At 41.8% G+C, this 21367-nt stretch overlaps 1 pseudogene across 1 annotated transcript; it reads right to left on the reverse strand.

Annotated features, from left to right (window-relative positions):
- Positions 1-5048: 5048 nt before the first annotated feature.
- Positions 5049-5633, reverse strand: LOC308551821 (RNA polymerase II subunit A C-terminal domain phosphatase SSU72 pseudogene; annotated as a pseudogene). The gene has a single exon. The product of its transcript is annotated as an RNA polymerase II subunit A C-terminal domain phosphatase SSU72 pseudogene (transcript).
- Positions 5634-21367: the final 15734 nt, after the last annotated feature.

A 21367-nucleotide genomic window follows, 5' to 3' on the forward strand; every position in this document is an offset into this window, starting at 1 on the left:
TTAAAATATTATTGACCAAGAAGGAAAGAGATTTTTAAAAAATTTTTGACAGATTTTTTTTTTCATTTTGTGTGAAAGCCTCCTACAAATATCAAGACCTAATGCAGATGTTTTATAAAATTGTATTCATTCGTTTTACAATCAAATATTGAGCACCTACTATAACAGATCAAGTGAGGCAATGCGAGTAATACAAAGATGGATCAGATGTAGATTATTTCTCAGTGATCTTGGGGGTTTGGGAGTTCAGGATGGAACCGTGGGGTTTGAGAAGCAGAAATAGAGCACTGTGGTTAAAACCATAAGTTTGGGGCTTAGGCATTCCTACATTGGGGTCTAAGCCCCATCATTTCAGGCAAGCTATTTATTCTCTCTCTGCCTCAGTTTTTACCATTGACAAATAGACAAAACAAGATCGCATACCTTATAGATGGAGAACGAAAAATATGTAACTTATGCTTGACACTTACAGTGTTCAATTAGTAGCTGGTGTAAGACTCCAAGTTACTTTGGCCAGACTGGACACAACCTCCTCCCCTTCACTCCCTCCTCCGCTCTGTTGTGTCAACAGTCCTGTGTTGATTGCTGTCCAACAGCTGGCTTTGGTGACAACCTTCGCAATAACAAGCTGTAAAAAACAAACTACAGGGAGTTAAATCGTTTTCAGGGATCTGTTCGGTCACGACATTCATATAAACAACTCTCAATCACTTTCCCTACAGAAACGACAACCTGGAACAGAATCAGAAAACCTGGGTAGAGCACTTATGTCATGTGCTGACCCCATGCCATGTGCTTCCCAGCACAGTCCAGCTGGTTGTAGGACCACAGAACAAGGGGGCCCACTGTTGGGGGCAAAAACTGATCTTCTGACATGCAGTTGATTTTCTAGAATCTCACTGACTGAGGAAACACATCCTTAATATCAATCGACCAGGGGCCATGACAGCTCCAGGACAAAAAAATGTAAATAAGCAAAGACCTCATGTAATTTCAGGCTGCATTTATGTAAAACAAGCATCCCTCCCTCTTTACACCACAGCTGGCCCCTAGTGACCCCTGGGGGTCTGTTATGTCAGTCACTGCCTGCCTGCCCTGCAAAGGCACTGGGAGGCTAGAGCACTGGAGGCTGGAGGTATTACTTATAAGGACGTTTACATCATCAGGGAGAATGGAGGAGCTGGGATGGAAAATGAACAGAATCCAGGTGGAAAAGGCTCAGGGATTGGACAGAATGAGGAGGAGGGTGGATGACGGGGGTACTAGAAAATGTCATAGATGCCTGGTATGAGGTTCAAAAGAGCAGAGGTTTTATTGTTCCTCAATTAAATCTAAGATTTTTTTCCTCCCAGGATCTATATACAAACAATTTTAAAAATATGTGATTGAGAAATAGTTTGAAATAGTTTGACTACTTGTCTTGTTCTAGAGATCTAATGTACAGCAATGGTGGTGACAGTTAACAATACTGTTTCGTATACTTGTAATTTCCTAAGAGGATAGCTCTTAAATCTTCCTAGCATATACCAATGGGAACTGTGTAGAGGTAATGGGTAAGTTAACAGGTTTGATTGTGGTGGTCATTTCATAATGTGTATGTATATCAAAACATCAAGAGCACACCTTAAATATACACAACTTTTATGTCAGTGATATCTCAATAAAACTGTTAAAAATGAGTATGGCCTGTAGGAAAATGACTTTCAGAGAAACATCGAACAATGAATCTGAAAACATGGGCTGGACACTGGTTTTGTGCAAAGTGCATGGTCACAAATACATATATATGGGTTTTGTGCAAAGTGCATGGTCACAAATACATATATATGGGTTTTGTGCAAAGTGCAGGGTCACAAATACATATATATGGCCAAGATTAAGGGGGGGCACATGAAATGACAATATCATGAGTTAGGCTTCCCTGCTTTAGAAAGGACTGAAGCCTAAAATTCAAGAATAGGGCTACTTCCTATCATCTGACAAGTTCCATGGAAGTTACTCACCTGCACTGGCCCAAATGTGGACAAAAGTGAACAATAGGAAAGGAACTTTCACTACTATGTAGGAACACAGCATTTTCCTCTTGATTTTTTTAAATGGACAAAAAAAAGCATCCTTGCGATTTCTCCCTAGTAAACTTTTTGGTTGTTACTGTTAAATTGTGCGGCAAATACTCATGAAACAAACCAAGGACTGGAAAACATTCATGAAGAGGGTCCACTCGGTGCAAGTTGGGCTTTCTGAGGAGCAATCACCTTTTGTCATTACTTTGTGCTCCGTGACTAGTTCTCCCAAACCCACAGAGTTCCCCTGCAGGCTACATTTGTAGGCTCCTTAGGAGCTGGCCCAGGCACATTCCATCGGGCGAACACATATTACTTTTGCACTACCCAGCTCCTTTCCAGACTTGAAGCAGGAATGGCCTGTTCCTCGATTTCTACTGAGAGTTACTTACAATGTTTCCTTTTATTTTTAAACTTAGTACATGGTATCAATTGATTCGCTGAACCAATGGGCTGGAATTATCCATTTAAAATGACAATAGCATTTCAGGAAAAGTAACTGATTGTGGATAGAACTAGTCTTAGACACAATTGGAAAGTGTACATTTATAAAGTATAAATTCAGCCATTTCTTCATTTGCTTTCAGTGTTTTCTCTTCTCAACTCTGAAGTCCCAAGACCTGAGGCTCCCAAGAGCCTTTCAGAATAACTCTGTGCTCTCAACTAATAATTTTTTCCCTCACCCTCCTCACCCTTCCAAACTCCACTGCATTTGTGCTTGTTTCTCACTCACCATTATAGAGAAAACCTTCCTGACGAAGGAAATGCTTATTATGTATCAGAAAAGGTTTCAAACTAAGGTTCAATTGTGGGGTAAGGGAATGGGAGAGGAACTTTGTGAGATTGTACCTTCTAATCAGTGTTTCTCAAACAGCAGCATGCTTCAGGATCACCTGCATCACTGGTTCACAGCACAGATTTCTGTTCTCCTCCAGTAGCTCTGGGTTGGGGCCTGAGAGTCTGTGTTTCTAACAAGCTCCCCGGTGATGCTGATGCAGCTGCTGGTCCAGGGACCACACCTTGAGAACCACTGCTTTAAGGCAAAAATGTGAGTGACTGCCTAATTTGTCTTGGCATCCAAATGGCAGCGTGAGCAGGACTGGCACATTCTATGGAAACCTCTTGCTCCAAATTTCGGATTTTATTCTTCACTTGTTGTGAGAGTCAAGCTGCTACCGGGAAAAAGATATATGATTTAGAGTAAGATTTGTATTTGGTGTCTGCTTTCCCACTCGCTGGAAATTTCTTTAAGTCTATGAGTTCAAAGAACTTATATGTATATATGCATAACCTATGGACACAGAGAATAGTGTGGAGGCCTGGGGGGTGGGGGTGGGGGCGGATGCAGGGTAAAGGGGATCAATGGCAGGGGAAAAGGGGACATCTGTAATACTTTCAACAATAAAGATAAAAGAATAAAAAAAGCCTGAGCCTCAGTTTTGTATTATAAGTAGAACAATAATTCCTTTGTGGGGCTCAAAACACGTGTGAGGATGCCCTGTAAACAATCAAGTGCTCTACAAATGGTATAATTGTCCTCCAGGAAGTGGTTTCTCCAAGGTAGCTATTAAAAATGAAGTGATGGAAGACCAAATCCTATTTTCAGAAAAGCAGAGCTACCTGTGTTCCCTGGGTCACCAACAAAGCTAGTTTCCTCAAACCTCTTCTGTCGTAGGTTAAAAAAGGAAATACTATACTAAGCTTCCACGTAAGGCTTTTGTATGCCCTAGGGAGCTGCGCACACACAGTGCAGCTCTGCCTAGAACATAGGGAAACTTTCTGGCATCCTACATATTCCAAGAGCAATCCTAGTCCCTGTTGTGGAAAATCCATAAAAACAGCACCTGTGCAATTTTTCTTAGCAGCAATACATTCAGAAAGCATCAGAATAGAGCTACATGGACATGATTCATTGATTGTACCCTATTCCATTTTTTACCCCTCATCTTTCCCGTGGAACTTAATAATTAGAGAAAAACATATCTCCTGTGATCGCAATACACACTGCTAAGCATTCCATTTGTTAGACTCAAATCTCATCGTTAAAAGCTCAATACCTGGAGCCCTGGAAAATGTGCAGCTCTCAGAAGATACCATCCCAGATCCCGAAACAGCTGGGAGGAGCCACTGTAGTGTCCCCCTAACATTGTCACATCCATAGCTAAGGCAGGAACAGACGTGTCTCTGCAGGGGACAGTTCTTACCCCTTGGAGTCATTCCTTGCTGGCAGCAGCCCTTGCAGAAGGCGTAAGAGCTGCACCCCACAGGCTGGCCTTTTCCCAGTTGGAGATGTCGGGCGCACTCAGGGTTTCTGCTTCCCTGACATAAGAGCAAGTGAACACTCAGGTGCAGGCCGTCACGAACTGAGGAGGGGTAGTCACCCGACTCATTGGATGTCATGGCCCCGCCCGCCTGTTGACACCAAATGAGACTATACAACTCAACAGGCATAGGCAGGGAAAGCTCGGAAAATAAGGGAGGGAGGGAAGGGGAGCGCTGCAGGCATCCTTCCTACACTTCACTCCATGCATGCGTCCCATCGCACCACACCTTGCCCTCTGGGTCCCACACTCGGCCCTCACAGTGTCCTCTCTCCTCGGAGGGGGCAGCCCAAAGCCTGCACTCACCCGAGACAGTCCTGTGGGTCGGCAGCATCGCAAGGGTTTGGGCCCCACCCGCTCTGACTTTTTCCTAAACTAGCAGCACGTTTACAGGACAACCGCGGAATGAAAGGCAGATATACTGGGAGGAAATGTACCATAAACCATTTATTTCTTTTTGGTTAAAGAAAAGAACTTCATAAACCCTATCCCACTTGTAAGTGAAAGTGGGATAAAAAACTGATCGCTGTTAACCCGCGTTCGTGCGTCAAGTTTCTTCGGGCTCCGCTGCCCAGCGGGGAAGCCGCCGGAGTCCGGCGAGGTTCCGGGAAGGAAAGCGCCTCAACGGGAGGCGGCGCCGGGCGCTGCGCGAGGCCGGCCGCGGTCAGTAGAAGCAGACGGTGTGCAGGAAGGTCTGGCCGCTCTGCTCCTCGAACTCCAGCAGCAGCTCCCCCAGCTCGCTGTCCACGTCGTCCATGAGCTGCACGCACTGGCAGAGCTCGGAGAAGAGGATGGCGCCCAGCCGGGCCTCCTCGTAGGTGTCCTTGATGTCCACGTTGACCACGTGCACCAGCCGGCAGCTCTCCTGCTCCCGCGCGGTCAGCTCCCGCACCACGTCGTCGTACACCTTCTCGTCGCACGTGAGGATCAGGTCGAACTCGTCCGTGCAGCTGCGGAAGTGCTCGGGGCCCGGCTTGATCCGCCTGTTGCTCCTCAGCATGTGCAGCACGCCGTTCCTCGTGTACAGGTCGCGGTCTTTGCTCACGAGGTCGCTGTACATCTCGTCGTACGTGGTGCCGAAGTCGTACACGTTGGGCTTGTCCAGCGCGGGCCCCGGCAGCTTCACGCGCTCCGCCGTCCCGAAGGAGCTCACGGCGAAGCCCTTCCTGCTGAGCAGCCGGTGGGCCTCCATGCTGCGGTTCTGGTTGCTGGAGCAGACCACCGCCACCCGCAGGCGCGCCGCCGCCATGGCGCCCGGCGATCGGCCGCCCGCTCCCGGCTTCCCGGCCCCGCCGGCAGAGGCGCTGCCGCAGCGGCAAGATGGCAGCCGCGCCCCCGCGGGCCTGACGCAAGCGGCGCGCCGGGCCGGCGGCGGGCGCGGGCCGTGTGCAGAGCGTCCGTCGGGGCCTCGCGCTGGCCCAGAGCCGCGGCCGCGACCCGGAGCCCGGCGGGCGGCAGGCCCGCGCATGCGCCCTGGCACCGGCGGCCGGGCCCGGGCCCGCGTGCTTCCCGGGGGCTGCGCCCGCGCCCGGCTCTTCTTCGCGGGCTCCGCCGGCTCCCTGCGGAGCGCGCGTCGTTTTACACTTTGCCTCTGTACTCGGGTCCCTGGCACCCTGCTCTGGCTGTGCAAACGCCTCTGAGAATTGCCGCTGGTCAGGACGCGCCTCCGCGGGACCAGGGCGCAGGGCAAGAGCGAGGGGCGCGAGGCCTTCACACCCGAGCTCACGCCTGAAGTCGGTCTCGGAAAACAAACGGGAGGAGCAGGAACGGAGGCCCGCAAAGCAGAGCTGGGAGGACACTGAGGACGTGGGACCCGTGCACGGCGCGCCTCAGACCTCGAGCTCACGGGAATGTTCAGCTGAACTGCGCTTACACTCGGCTCCAGGCCCGCAGCACACATCCTGGGTCAGCGATGGCCGCGCGGATACGCGTGCACTTGCCGCCCTCCTCGTCCTGGAGGCCTGACCCCTGCATCCCAACCTTGAAAGGAGCCGATCGCTTTCAGGATGCAGCGTCCTCCACTTCCAGGATGGGCCCAGCCAGTCCCTGGTGACCTAGCCCGAGCCCTGCAGCCACATGCAGGACCGAAATGGGAACAGCCCCTTCGCTGGCCCTTATAACCCTGTCCTTCTCTGTGCCCCGGATGGCAATCTCTCCTTGGCTCAAATAAACACTTTTTATTCTGTATTGCAGCCTAAACCTCAGTATTATTATTATTACTATTACTATTTAGCTTAAAAAGTTCAACAAATTGTGTGCATCTACTATGTAAAAGCCACTCCTAGGTGCTGGGCATCCGTCACTGCACGAAAGAGGGAAAAAACGCAACACCCCCTCCCCCGTAAAAAATATGTCCTCTCAGAATTTATAGTCAAATGTATTTATAATCTGGAATTAAACCCAATTTTCAAATCCTTCTTTTACTCCAAAGTGTAAGAGTGAAATGTGTTTATTTTCAAGAAGAATAAATTCTAATGGAACCAATATTTCTGCAAGTGCCTTCCAAGGATCACCTTCAACAGAATGCCCTTAACATGCTAGTCAAAACAAACATTAATGGGCTCCACAGCAGGCCCACTCAATTCAACTCAGTGAGGGTGGGTGCAGGAACCTTAACATTCTTAGAATGAATTATTTCCCAACCTTTGAGAAGATCTGTGGAACCAAAGGGATTAAGCTCAAATAGTGGAAAATAGGGTTCTTTTGTGCAAACAAAAGTTTGAGGTGTGCTGCTCAACCAAAGAGATAAACTCAAATGGTGGAGTTTCAGACACTAGCTGTAACTGTGTTTCCTAAACTTCCCAATAAAATCACCCAGGAGCACTTGCTAATGTTGGAGCTTCTTAGGTCCATTTCACACAGATTCTGATCCAGTAGGGTTGGAGTGGGACCACTAGTGATTCTTGTTTAAGAAATACAGAGCTTTAGCATAGAAGTACAAATAAGGGACATAAGAACTATCCCACGCTCAGGGAAAACTATCCAGGAGTGACATATTAGTCACTCTTCTTTTCCCCTCAATTTAGTGATTTTTCCTAATATAGATTGCCCCTTTTGCCTCTCCATTTTCTTTCTCTGCTGGGTATGTGTTTCAAGCTCAGCTATGTGAACTCTGGGTATGAAGGAACAAGCTTTCATAAGAATATTCATCATTAGGTCTTCGAGGGTAGGGACTAATCTTGTCAATTCAGTACCCACCTAAAGCATCCCCCCAGTAGGTGCTCAATAAATATTTATTCAATACTAGCCTGGTTAATAGTATTCTGAAGGATTAGAATGTGTTTGGATCTAATTTAGGTCACATCTTGCAATCCTCCTCTGGCCCTGCAGTCAACTTTTCACCCTTCAGTAAATGCGGCACCAAGTGTCATTTCCTTTGCAGAACACCCTGTACCACGTAATGATTCTCCGGAATGTCTCCTCTGCTCCTCTAACCCAATGGACAAACACAGAGTAGAGCAAAGTAGGCTGACAAATGGAGATCAGAGCCGCACTTGAAAGAGATGACACTTTTCAATTTTTCTGGCTGTTGGCATAAAGCTAGTTATGGCACCATTGCTGTAGCATCTTAGTATTAAATAAAAGTGCAGCTTCAAGCAAATCCACTTATTTTGAATTTTCTGATATTTAAAAAAAATGTCAATAACCATGTCCTTTCCTTTTTATCAGTAGAGCAAAGTGAGGTTGGAATTATATATCTGAGATAAATTTGGGGAAAAGATATAGGATTAAAGACTGAAATATGTCAAGCAAGTATAAAGGAAGGAAATACAGAAGCATTTATGAAAACCTCTCATGACTTTTCTGTGCAGAAACCGTGGTTGAGCATAATGAGGAAAGAGAGAACTCAGATAATAAAATAGGAAAGTTTGGCAGTTGGAGATAACAGTAAGAGAATAGGCTTTAAAGGTAGTCAGAGCCATGAGAGAATCCAGGTTCTTACATGGAATGACTATGTGATCTTGGGCAAGGCACCAAAAGTTCAAACATTAAAAAATGGCCCCCATTTTTTTTAGTAAACATTTGTGAAAAATAGTAATCTATTTTCCTTACCTTTAAACAGAAGTGATATCAGATGAAAATGTGAAAAAAGAATAATGCAGAACAGTTATCATGAGTTATAAACGTATCTACTGGCACAGAAAATATAGTTAATATCACTTATTAGCAATGATTTCAGCTAGCAAAGGAAATGAATTCTTATCACAGTTGAAATTCATTTAGCTATTAAAGTTATCATACATTAAAACAAACAAACCAAAACAGAAGAAACAAAAAAGAAAAAACCTGTCTAATACACAAGAGATTTCTAAATATGTGCTTTGTCATTGCATTTGGAATCTGAATTTAATTGGCATTCATCTCATGATTATGCCTCTTGGAAAATGGGTTGACATTTCAATAAATTTGGAGCAGCTCTGAAGTAAGATTTCTTATAGACTCTGAGAAATTCATTAATCACTACCCCAAAGAACACTGTATCCTTGGCTAGACTTCCCTACCCTTTTCACACTGAACGGTCATTGATATGTCCAAATATACAATATATTTAGATATAGAGTTGGCAAAAAAACAACAGCAATGTGGTAAATCTTAGCCTTATGCTTGAAACTGAACTTGATAGTTTGGTTTATGCTGGTAGGTAGGGACAGTTAACAAAGGAGTTGCTCAGAACTACACAGGATAGCTGCTTCAGTCCAATAATGTGTTCCTGGATACATTATCATTTGACAAAAAAAAAAACACTGAGAAATGTTCTACCCAATTTTCTTCTTTTCTGTTTTATTCAACACATTGGGAATATAAAGCACAAACAAGGGTGAATGCTTATTTTGTTAAATTTATCTTTATTGTTGAAAGTATTACATATGTTCCCCTTTTTCCCCCATTGACCCCTTCCACCCCGCACCCACCCCCTGCCTCGGGTCTTCACCAGGCTATTGTCTGTGTCCATGGGCTATGCACATATGCATATAAATTCTTCGGTTAATCTTTCCCCACCCACCCAACCCCACCTTCCCTCTGAGATTCGTCAGTCTGTTCCACGCTTCTATGTCACTGAATCTATTGTGTCCATCAGTTTATATTGTTCTTTAGGTTCCACATATAAGTGAGATCATGTAATATTTGTCTTTCTCTGCCTGGCTTATTTCACTTAGCATAATATTCTCCAGGTAAATGCATACTGGCCCAAAGGATACGAGATCCTTCTTCTTTATAGCTGCATAGTATTCTGTGGTATAAATGTCCCACAGCTTTTTTATCCACTCATCTACTGATGGGCACTTGGGCTGTTTCCAGATCTTAGCTATTGTAAACTGTGCTGCTATGAACATAGAGGTGCATATATTCTTTCTGATTGGTGTTTTAGGATTCTTAGGACATATTCCTAGAAGTGGGATCACTGGGTCAAAAAGCAGTTCCATTTTTAATTTTTTGAGGAACTGTCATACTGTTTTCCAAAGTGGTGACACCTCATTGTGGTTTTAATTTGCATCTCTCTGATGATTAGTGACATTGAGCATTTTCTCCTGTGTCTCTTGGCCATCTGTATGTCCTCTTTGGAGAAGTGTCTATTCAAGTCCTTTGCCCATTTCTTAATTGGATTGTTTGTCTTCCTCTTGTTGAGTTGTAGGAGTTCTTTGTACACTTTGGAAATTAGCCCTTATCAGATATATCATTGGTGTATATGTTCTCCTATACCGTGGGTTCCCTTTTCATTTTGTTGATGGTTTCTTTTGCTGTGCAAAATCTTTTTAGTTTGATGTAGTCCCATATGTTTATTTTTTCCTTTGTTTCTCTTTGCCTTAGGAGATGTATCAGATTACATTCCGCTCCAAGAAATGTCTGTGACTTTACTGCCTATGTGATATATATTACAATTTCACATGTGAAATGGATTATAAAAAAGATTGATTTATTATAAAAAACATTCATCTTTTGCAAAATGTCATTGTTATTCTGAAGACTATATATATAAAGTCAAAGCATGTATCTATCAAGGTAAAAGTGTTCTGGTCACCAATTTCAAAGTGGGGGAATGTGAGAGGTTTCCCCACACCAGCACACAATTCTTCAGACACCAGCTGGGTGTCCAATTTAACTCAATTCTGACACTATCAACCTGTAGATAGTATGACATCTAACAGCTTAAGAGTTCAGTCCTACAAGACCACCACCCTCTGTTAGGGACAGAGATGTTGATCATGTTCTGTTGACTGTGATTGTTAGCGATAGTTATAAGAAATAGTAATCATTTTCTGTTAACTGTGTTTTGTTCTAATTAGAGAAAGCACTTTCTAACCTGGCTGGGAGTTGTATGCCCCAGGACATGGGAATTACCCTTGGAATTCGGTCCATTCTCCTTTTCTGAGAACTGCCTATCATCATGGAAAGATTAACAACCTTGTTCCTGAAACAATGGAATCCTGGCCCTTTGTGATCCCCCCAGTGCACCTTGCCTACTTTCTCATGCTTGTAATTCCTACCTTCCCATGTAATCTCTGTCCTTCTACCCAATATAAGCAGCTGGTTTATGGGGGGCTTCAGAGCAGATTTTGGTAGATGACCATTACTGCTCTCCCACATTGCGGGCAATATTGGAATAAATGCTCATATACAATTCAACCCTGTCTCTGCTTAATTGGCTCACGCAGTGACAGGCAGCCTGGAGCCAGTGCTGTCTGGTTTCACCTCCCCCACTTCAGGCACCAGTAGCAAGTCCAGGTGGTCACCTGTACTACTGACCAAAAGCTATAGATCTGAGGTTCTAACATTGCTTTCCTTGGGCTCAATTAATTTGCTAGAGCAGCTCACAGAACTCAAAGAAACATTTCACTTACTAGATCACTGGTTTATAATAAAGGGATGTAACTCATATAACTCAGTAACAACCAGATGGAAGAGATTTATAGGGCAAGGTATGGGGAAAGGACTCAAAGCTTCCATGATCTCTCCAGGTGTGATACTCTCAAGTCTCCACATGTTCACCAACCTGGAAGCTCTTCAAACCCTGTCCTTTTGGGTTATTATGGAGGCTTCATTAAATAGGCAAGATTGATTAAGTCATTAGTCATTGTTATGTCCGAGAATCAGATCCCCTATGCGGCGGAAAGACAATCACTCCAGAGCCGATAATGTAACAGCAAAAGGGACTTTATTCCAGCTCGCTGGGGTTCGGTCGTATCCAACGCAGTGGAATTCTGACTCGAACCCTGATCTAAATTTACAACAAGCTTATATAGGGCTACAGTGAGCAAGCAATCATTGTCCTTAGAAGGGTTATAAATTCTTCAGGAAGGGTGGGCTCAGGATGTTTCTCAACCACAGGCGCCTGAGGCTTGAGTGCACCTGGTATTTGTCAAACCCACCGATTTAAGTTAATTCCTGGAACTGCCTCCACCCTCTGCAGTTTACCGAGTCACTCAGGTATGCCTTTTGTCCTGCCCTGGCGCCTAGGGGCCTGCCTCTGTCTTGGTGGGTCCTCACAGTCATTAGTAATTGATTCAACCTCTAGCCCCTCTCCCCTCCCTTGGGGTTAAGTGGGTGGGACTGAAAGTTCCAATCTTCTGATGCATAGTTGGTTCTCCTGGCAACTAGCCCCCATCCTTAGGTTCTTTCTGAAAGCTACCTCGTTAGCATAACAAAAAACAAGTTTGTTGCTCTATTCCCTTAGGAAATTTCAAAGGTTTTAGGAGTTCTGTGCCATAAATGGGGACAGAGATCAAATTTCTTATTATAAATCAGAATATCACACACATCTATACCTATTTGTAGACTTATCTAAATACCTTTTTATATATCTATACCTATATATGTTCTCTTGCTTGACTTACCCTCTCTTACTCTTAGAAATGTTACAAAAACAGAGAGAAAGACAACAGGCCCAAAAAAGGAATAACTTGTGCTAAGCCCCACCGAGACTTAATACTTAACCTATTTGCAGCTTCAGCTTTTACCCAGGAATGTGACCTTTAAATGACCGGTGGATGTGAAATTTCCTGTGTAGCACCAAAGGGGTGAGCCTCTTTTGGTCCCCTCAGGAGGGCAACCTTGCTTTAAACACTGCATTCTTTGCTAATAATTTCCTTTGTTCTACTCTCTCTGTCTTTAAAACCTTCCTTTTCAGCAGCTCCATGGAGCTTCCTTCTGTTGCTAGATGGGATGCAGCTTAATTCATGAATCATCAAGTAAAATCCAATTCTGTCTTTAAATTTACTCAGTTGAAATTTAGTTATTTAACAGAAATATGCCATTAGCTGAAGAAAAAGCAAGCATTTTCCCTCCCATAATTTCAACTTTATTTTCCTTCTACCAACAAAAGCAAATATCAATATGCCCTCTTCTCTTCTAATTAAGAAGAAAAGGAAACCATGTATGTAAAGGTTTGGGGGCTGGTGACACCCAAGAGATGCAGAAAGAAAGTTTATTTTACTTTCCCCTAGAATGGAAAGGGCCAATGCATTGCTGATCAATACAAGGGCAAGAAATAAAGAGCTGGCCTGGGGTTTTAAGCAGATACGTTGCTGGGCGACAAGGAAGGGAGGGGTTTGGGTTATCTTGAAGTTGAGCAGATACCAGGGGCTGTCTTGAAAAGTTACATTTTGTTTGCTTTCCAGTAGACAGTCCAGCAGATGTCCTAGGGAGGTGTCTTATCAGTATTTTCCCCAAGCTTGTAAAACAAGCTTAGAGCAAAAGTTATGATGAGTTCAACAGAGGCTTTGAAGGGGACTGGGGGCAGGGGGGGGGCTTTCTACTGACTAGACAGACTCCTTGGTGTGAATTATCCCTGAGCTGTGAAAGCAGCAGGGGGGTTGTGTGCAAGAATGTAGCCTTGAGAGCAGCTTATCTTGTCTGCAGTAGAATAGAGGGGCTCTTTGAGTTAGAGGAGGCAACAATCTTGGGGCTTAATGACCAGGTGCTTCTCATAAACTGTGGACAGCCACAGCAAAGAAAAAGAGGCCTTTTTTCCATCTATACAATGTGACATTTTATGATCATGTTTGCTTGATAAATATTGATTTTATCATCTTTTGCTAGAAAGTATTCTATTTGTTTATGAAATTCTGATTCCTCTTCTAACCTCCTTTTATCCACTGAATATTATTAAATTTGTAGATTCAAGTACATGGAAGGAAATAAAATGCAGTTCTGCTGGCTGTTTGCCTGTTTGCTTTCTTCAAATATATACAACATACTGTTTTAGACTTCTACTGAAATTCAACCAAACACATCCATAAACGTGTGTATTATCCTTAATTTTTTATAAGAGCAGTACTATTTTTTTGTTGTTCAGAGTAAAATTTTAGAAATCAAATTTACTTAGTCATTAAGTACTTATTCTCATCTACATTGCCTCTCTGACTTATAATAATGAAAACTGAAAATGAAGGCGGGCAGATTTTGCTACCCCAAAACACGTCTCTTTGTCATAAGGATTATTTTAGGCTGATTACTTAAAAACAAACAAACAAACAAAAAAACAAAACAAAAAAAACACACTCTGCAAAGATAGGGAAAACTGAAAATAAATAGAAGTTTCCTTTTTGTAAGCAGCATTTATACTTGAGAGGGAAATATCCATTTGTAAGGTGTCTCCCCATCTGTACAGGGAAAGAGAAGAATGACTAAACCTCTAAACCTTAATCAATAGAAAAGGCAATGACTTAAATCTGCATAACAACTTTACCTTTGTTCACTGTGCCTTTCCTGGAAATCTCTCATTACTGGCTCCCCTTCTTCCAACATCTTCCTTTGTCTTTAGCTGGAGATAGTATTTAAGGAGGTGGCCTAGGCCATTTTGGAGAGTTACTCAGTTTTCCTGGGTCTCTCCCATGTACACAGGAGCTATATGTTATTAAATTTGTTTGTTTTTCTCCCATTAACCTGTCTTTTATTATGGGGAGGGAGGTCTTAGCCAAGAACCTAGAACAAAAATTACACAGCAAAATTCTGAAGCAGGGTATACATCAATTTAGCAAAACAAATCAAAGAAGTAAACCAGAGATCATGGTATTTCTATGTTATGCTCTATGATAATTCTGGAATCAAAACATTCAAGGAGATTCCTATAAAGACATTTAACATACAACTCACCTTCACATGTCTCTTTTTTTTCATATATCTCTTAATTTTGTCTACAACTATGTCAATAGTCCCTTTATTAAGGTTTCTGAGGGTGATCTGATCATAAATAATGAACTAAGCAGGTCATGGTGGGTAGTAATACTCCAGGTTTAAGCAAGCCCTGTGCATTAGTTTTGTGCATCTACATGAAGAACACCTTTGAAATGCTTCCTTTTCAGACCATTCAGGAAGCATAATCACCTCAAGAGAGCACATAATCTTTCTAACTATCCTGTAATCCAGTGGTTTTCAACCGGTGTCCTGAAAGAATTATTAAAACATGCAATACCTGACTATTTAGTCAGGGGCATTGACCTCTTTTCCCTTAGATAGTCAAATAAAAAAATGACAACAGCCAACACAACAATAGCCATCCAGATCAGCAAAAAATACATTTTTTGGTGTGCCATGAGATGAAAAAAGTTGAAAATCGCTGCTGTAATCTAATCCCCACCTTGCTTTCTCCCATTTCCATGTAATCTTCCTTATGTTCCCTCCTTAATTCCAAATGTATAAAATAAGCTGCGAAACTGTCATTCCTGGAAGCATTTTTCTAAGTCTGTTGAGATCTTGTTAACTGAAAAAGTGAGAAACCCAGTAATGGAGATCAATTGGGAATATCCAGCATGTAGCCTGCATCCCAATTTTGCCCAGCCTGGCCCTTCCACTCTACCTTACTAGCAAAATATAACTTTCTAGCAACTCGTGCCCTCTTAACATCAGCCAAAGGTTTCAGATTTGAACTCAGATATGATCGAAAAGCTAAGAATTTTTTTTTTAAATCTCACTGTAAATTAGTTTGGAATTATTCTCTAAACCACAGTTCAGCTTAGCATCACTTGACCATCAGCTACTGAAGCTGAAGAAGCTGTTTATTCTTTAAAATTAGATTTTTTTTATTTGACCTTAAAAGCTGTCCTCTTTTTCTGAAGTGTTTTTGCCTTTTTCAATGAAAATTTTTCTTAATTTGAAGAAAAGGACAAATAACCCAATAGTAGATATAAAGACATGAACAAGTATTTCACAAAGGAGGGAGCACATATTGGGGGAAAATTGTAGAAAAGTTGTCAGCCACTTTAGTGAGCAAAGAAATGCAAATCAATACTAGAATAAGATGCCATTTCACACCCATTTTCTTGGTAAAAGTGAGAAATCTGATAATATTGAGTGTTGCATTAGACCTGGATTATTATGATCTTTTAGTCATGGCTGGAAGACTTATTAATTACTACAATCACTTTGGAAAACAACTGGCAATATCTTGCAAAGATAAACATTCATGTACCCTATAACCCAGCAATTTCTCTGCTAATTATATGCCCAAAAAAAACTTTTGCACACATCTACCACCAGCACCACGAGATATGTACAGGAATGTTCACAGAATCTCTTATATAGTTATAAAATGCTGAAAACAACTACCAGCAGGAAAATGGATAAATAGTAATACAGACATGACTGAACAGCAGTTGCGTACAATAAGAATAAATGTTAGCAGTACAATTTTGAAAAAAACAACAACTAACCCTTAAGTGTCATGTTATGAGATAATATCTCTTTCTTTTAATCCTCATCTGAGGATTTTTTTAAAAATTGATTTTAGAGAGAGGAAGGGAATGAGAGAGAGAGATCAGTGTGAAAGAGAAACATCATATCAATCGCTTGCCTCCCGTATGTGCCCTAACTGGGGATTGAACCCAAAACCTAGCCATGTGCCCTGACCAGGGTTTGAACCTGCAACCTTTTGGTGCATGGATGATGTTCAAACCTACTGTGCCACCCGTCAGAGCTATAGGTATATATCCAAATCATATAAAACACAATGTTTGGGGGTGCTTTAGAAATGAAAACAAAAATTAATTAAAATAAAAACATTACTGCCCGGCCAGCGTGGCTCAGCGGTTGAGCCATCTACCTAGGATCCAGGAGATCTCGGTTTGATTCCAGTCAGGGCACATGCCCGGGATGTGGGCTTGATCCCCAGTAGGAGGCATGCAGGAGGCAGCCGATCAATGACTCATGATTGATGTTTCTATCTCTCTCTCTCTTTCCCTTCCTCTTTCTGAAATCAATAACGACAAATAAATAAATAAATAAACAAATAAATAAATAAATAAATAAATAAAAACATTACTAAAATTTTTGAAGGGAATGGAGAGAAAGAGGCTCTCTGTGAAACCCTTAGTAAAATAAAGACAAATTTATCAACAATTATTAAATGTTTATGCTATGGCTCCTTTGGAGATTGTAGCTAATGGAATGTTCATTATCATATCAAATGACCAAACTGAAGTTCTATAGAGCCCAATGGTTAGGAAAAAACCTGGTCATAGGAAAGCCAGTGCCAGTCTGTTTATATAAATTATGCTTTTAGGCTATTCATGCCATTCAAGTAAATCAGTCATAAAGAAAAGCTAAAATAACCAGTTCTTGTACTTTTAAACTTGTTTTCCAGCTTGTGTAAGTGATTTTCCACTCAAAAGGGATTAGCTGTCCCTACTCTTCAGTGAGATTCAATGGATGCAGCCAGGATGTCTAATTTATATACCAAGGCTTAACAGAGGGAAATTCCACAGGAATTTGTGATAGTGTTGGAAACAGCTGTTAAAATAACTTAGTCTCAGTTTATGTGTAGCCCCTGGGAATGCTTGTAAGAAGGGTAGGACAGGAAAGAGAGGAAAGGGGCTTCTAATTCCAAAACAAAATACACATATACACGCATGAAATGACATGAAATGCAGTGAAGTGCAATGGGGCCCTCAGCAAACAGAAAACACACTCCAGAGAGGGTGTCTCCCTCAGGCCTTAGAACATGGGGGGGGGGGGCAGAATGTCATCCCTTTGTCTTCTCCTCACTCATTATATTTGCTATTGTGGTCACACAGCTTTCAGATCCCTTCCACACTTACTCATTCTGCGTGCTCTGGTGGATGCTCGTGGGCACAATTAATAACTAGTTTGTTGAAAGTTAAATGAGTTGTGATTGGCTCAGGGAACCTGCAGGACTCTCAGGGTGCGAGGCGGAAGGTGGGGTTGTGAGCGGTTCCAGTTCCTGCAAAGCCCGGGTGTGAATGAGCCCCCACGTGCCATCAGCGTGCTGGCTTTGAAGAAATAATCTGACATCACACTTTCCTCAGAGGAAGAAGGTACGGAAATGCCATGCTAAAAACTAAAAAGGGCCACACAGCTTGAGAAATGCTTTGGCCAACAACATGCCCTGCAGGGTAATGACGAATCTTAATGCTGAGCTGAACTGCGTCTGCAGGTGGGCGCTGGCTGATGGGAGAAAGCCTCTGCAAGGACACTGGCGAGGCTCCTTTGCCCTGTTCTGTATTGTTCTCTCCTGTCTCAGGATGCAGCACATCTGAGTCATCCGTAGAAGACGTGGAAGCTGCATGAAAACAATCTTGTGCGAACTGTCTGAATCACATCCTGTCTTTCCTGGAGACTATCAGGAAAGGAATAGATCTAAGAACCAGATATAGCTAATGTATCTGTGAGACATACTCACTATAGAAATCAACTCTGATAAGTAACGAGCAGCTGGGGGCAAGAATGACACATCTGCCAGCCTCCCCGATTCACCCAATGTCAGTGGCACCGGGATGGGCGCTGAGATGGAAGATGAGGGCAGTGGGCGGAGGAAGGAAGACCTGCCCCTCTCCCTGAAACCCCAGGACAGACAAGAGTCCTTTGGCTTCACAAGATATCCTGCCAGTTGATTCTTAACGTTATGATTCCAAGAGGCCACCTTCAAGGCTGTATTTTCTTAGGTTATGTGAGAAATGCCCCATCGTTCACTTTGGGTTTCTTGGGAGTCAAGGAACTTAAGGGGACACTAGACCGAAACCTGTCAGACAAGGGCTGACAGCTTGTTTCCCATCTGGCTTCTGAGTTGGGTGGTGCTGTGGGAAGAGTGTGGTCCTCGGAGGAGGAGATGTGCTGTGAGAACTTGGTCCACTGTGCACTAGACCCCTGTGACTTGGACAGTCTCAGCCCTTGCTAAGAATTAGCTTTCTCATCTGTAAAGTGAGAGCCTTTCCCATTCCTGTCCCACAGAATCATTGTGAGAAACGCATGAGACAGAGTGAGAGAAAGCCACTTGTACAAATACTCATTGGAATTTATTTTAAATTTTGTGATAAAGCAGGACAAAGATTTGACCAGAATACAGATCTAATGCTCCCAGAAAAAATTAGGGAATTTAATTAAAACAGCAATAGGGCTTCTTTTGTAATTTTTATATCAGAAGCCCAGGATATTATATCCCAATACAGTCTGCAAGAAAAATTGGGGGGGGGGGGGAGAAAAAGAAAAAGCTTTTGGAAAAAAACCAAAATAAGGTGGAATAAAGTAAATTGTAGGAGTCTCAGAAAACTGTTCTTGAATTCATTATTTTTATTTCATCTCTAAAGTAATGAATGGCATTTAATCTAGGTCCTTCTTTCAAAAGTATCCATATTCTGAAAGTGTGAATTCATTTTACAAAATCACACTCTAATTATCTAGGACAGAGTCTCTTAAATGACCTCCAATTTTCAAGTGAACTATCTTTGCTTTGTTGAGAAATATGACATTATGGGACTTGGTCTGTACTCTTGGTTAAAAATGAAAACACACCCTTCTTTATGGTATAAATTGTCTTAATAAAAAGCCTTACAGAAATTGGTGTCTGAGCCAGAAAATTTTCTCGAATTTCTATCTCTCAAAGGCAACAAAATTATGTGAAAATCTTTTCCTGGCCAAGATCACACAGTACATTAAGTAGGTTTTGCTATTGTGTAATTTTTCCAATGGCATTATTTCTTCTCAAAGTATTTCTCCAGGTGCCAAAACAACTAATTGAGTTGGTCTTTTAGGACAAATCTATTAGCAAACTCATTAGTTGTATCACTTTATTCAAAGTGCATGGAACATGCTCTAACAGGTAAACACACAGCTGCAGATGTTGTGGGTTGGCTACCCAAAAGCTATTACAACCCTTTCTCCCTTGCCTTTCTCTAACTAAAGAAACTGGAAAGCTAAATTAGTCACTAGCTCAGCCTGCCAACTGGAGTGGCCAGATAAGAGTTCATTCTGGTAGTCAGTGAGATGTATGTAAAGTCCTTCTAAAAGAAGGGAGGCGGGGGAAAAGCTTTGGGAGGAAAAAGCTTTGGCTCTTTTTCCTGCTTTATGCCTGAAATATAAGCAAAGGATAAAGAGGTGGGAAGATGGAAGGAGCCAGGATTCCCTGAAGACATCCTATTGCATAGGCTACCTCCTGACAGGTGAGCTGATAAAGATATTGTCCAGAGTGTTTAAACCATTGTTGTTAGATTTTCTTTTGTTTTAATATAATTACAGTTTTAGAAATGCATACCTCCTATGAGTTCCTCTGAAATATGATGACAAGTAAATAGATTCCACGGGTAATCTGGCAACTCATGATAATGCTCTTAAACTTCATCTATAGAGGAGAAAATCCAGATAATTCATAGTTAGAGAGAAATGATGCTGATACATTTTAGCTCTGTTTTAGTTTTCCCAGTTGGAAGAAAAACTAATGTCTAAATGCAAATTATGGAAATAACATTTCCCTTCATATGTATCCCACAGGAGATAATACCTACTCTCAAGCTGTTAAAATGACCAGAAAACTTTCCTTTTTCCCCCCTTTAGTTCTTTCATCTTGGGAATCCTTGATTGGATGGATGGAAAATAATTAAATTTACTTGAAAGCAGATACAACTGTAATCTAAAAGCATTGACAGATGTGAAAACTCTAGATATCCCCTTTCACATGTTCCCAAGATTGCATAGAAGTTGTGTTTTTTCATTTCAGATATAAAGATTGATGCTTGGCAGCTTGAAGTGCGTTCACGATGTAGAGTGGTATGTGAGAGGGTTCAATAGGAAGTACAAGTTTTAATCAGTAATTCAAGTTTTGATGTATATTTTATCATCTCAATGCTTTTCATTTATAACATCTTGATAGTCAATATCTATTTATAAGCCATTTGCCATTTGACCAACTCATACCATTTTAAATTAGCAATTAAATAAATGCCTGTTTACTACTGATTGCAGATATTTGGTTTGAAAAAGCAAAAACCAACTCTGACTCACTTAGGCAGGAAAAGAAATTTATAGAAAGACAGCATAGATCTAGTAAGAAGAATAAAGGACCAGGTTCAGAAAATGGGCAGGAACTAGTTGGACACAGCTAAGATTACATCACAGCAATAATAATCTTAAATATTGAGGTTGGTATTGACTGTGCTAAAACTAAGTAAGTCCTTACTGTTATCACTTCTGGAGTCACCAGGCCCTCATACAGGAATTTCATCAATCCTAGGTACTCTCATCTCTTTTGCCCCTACTCTCCATATGAGAAAGGTGCTTAGATACTGAATTTTAAAAAAATATTCTAACAATTTAATTAGTGATTCAATTACTTTTCAAATTTTGCCAACATATACATTCCTTAGACAAATATTTTGTATGTATTTACTACATATAAAAATATTCATTGCATATATTTGAGGAATAAAGGCAATCACAGGGAATAAAGGATTGATTTAATAAAAATAAGAGGTAGTAAGTAATAGTTCATCAAGTAAATGTTTTGGATTCTATAAGAAACATTTGACCTACTTTAACTGGAAAACTAAAATGATTTTTGATTCAGCCAATCAATTTGGTGAGAAACAGTACAACAAATAGGTTCTCAGATGTCTTCCTTTATATTTTAAAGATTGTTTTACTGAATTTTGTTTTCACTTTTCAACTAGTTGCGTTGGTGTGACAAATAAATCATATATAAATGAGCCACTTGAAATGCATGTAGTATTCAAGCTTATATACTAAAAATGAAAGTTT

Source organism: Miniopterus schreibersii (assembly GCF_964146895.1).
Source record: "Miniopterus schreibersii genome assembly, chromosome: X".
Taxonomy (NCBI): Eukaryota; Metazoa; Chordata; class Mammalia; order Chiroptera; family Miniopteridae; genus Miniopterus; species Miniopterus schreibersii.